The sequence below is a fragment of the Octopus bimaculoides genome, chromosome 13 (genome assembly GCF_001194135.2).
Source record: "Octopus bimaculoides isolate UCB-OBI-ISO-001 chromosome 13, ASM119413v2, whole genome shotgun sequence".
Lineage (NCBI taxonomy): Eukaryota > Metazoa > Mollusca > Cephalopoda > Octopoda > Octopodidae > Octopus > Octopus bimaculoides.
Window position 1 is genome coordinate 63,562,529 of NC_068993.1, and position 1,489 is coordinate 63,564,017.

Sequence of the window (1,489 nt, forward strand, 5' to 3'; positions counted from 1 at the left end):
CTGTAAAGTGGTTGGTGTTAGGAATTGGAGTAAACTGTAGTAAAAATCATGCCATCAGAGAAAACATATTTAACCAATATTATCTGTGTGTGTGTGTGTGTGTGTGTGATATGTACCTCCAGCCATAGTATTTATGTTTATGTTGTTGTTGTTGACTGACCCCATTTCTGCTCTCATCAAGCAGATCCCTGAGGAAAGGTGGTTGAGAAGAATTCATCCCTTGTTTAATAAATTTTTCAGGTGTAATACTTCCAGACTTATGTGTTCAATGTGTTCCTGAGAGGGATTTGACTGCTATTTCTAGCAGATCATGTGACGACATAGAAGTTTATTCACACACACACACACACACACACATATTAATGTTTATTTTTATGTTGAGATATAATAAAAACAATTTTCATGAGACTGAAAAATTACTCCATACTATTCAAAGAATACACATTCATTATTCCTTTAGTCATGTTGATAGTGACTTCAAAGTTTCAGCTTTGTATGCTTTCATGAGATTTTGTGAAACATTTGGGTTCATCTTGGCATTATAATTTCTCTTGTAAGTTTAATTTTTCTGGGATAGGTGGAGCTCTTTTCAATAATAATTAGGTCAGAGTCTAGGTTATGATGGAATGATTTTTATTGATTGACTTTAGAGTTGTGTTATTTTTCAGAATTCAGTCATCTATGTTGAACTCTTTAATCAGGTGTCTCTATTTAGGTGTATCACCTTCAAGTCTTTGGGTTGTTTTTTAGGATATACAAAAGAATGTAGATAGTGAAGTGATTAGTTGTTCAACAGAAGTGTAGCTAGCTTTAGTTATTGATGATTCTGTTTAGACACTAACTGGAGATTTAGTCTGTTTGTTTTGGGGGTGTTGAGACTATAGTTTAGAGTTTATTCCAGAATGTAAAACTTCATAATTAAGTATTTAGGTGTGTCAGCTTTTGGTTATGCAGTTTTTAAGGTGTCACAAAAGAATGTAATTAGGTAGAAAGGTCAGTTGTCAGCAGACTTTTTTGCTGGTTGCTAGTTTTTTTAAGATATTTAACCAGTTAAGATATTTAATGCACATGAAGAAAATGTACTTTGCTAACATTGAAAAATGATGAAGTTTTTGGTTTATGTTCCAGTGACCCCATTATTTCCCAGTCATTATACATGCTATTGAGGTGCTTCTTATTGTACAGCATGTTTCATATGTGTGTGTGTGTGTACATATATATATATATATATATATCAGTGGCGTGCGGTGACTTCCAAGGTTGGGCATGCAATGAATTTCTCCCCCGCCCCCCCCACTGGCAATTTTTCAGTAAAAGAATTTTCGTATTCCTATGATTTATATATGGGAGATTCTGAATATGCAATCACCCCCGTATGATCTAGAATAAGCAGGGAATAAAAAATGGCTCTGTAGAGATGAGCCTGAAATAAGTGTATTGTTTGAATCTTTCTCTCTCTTCGAAACGTCAGTACTTTCCCATCCTCACT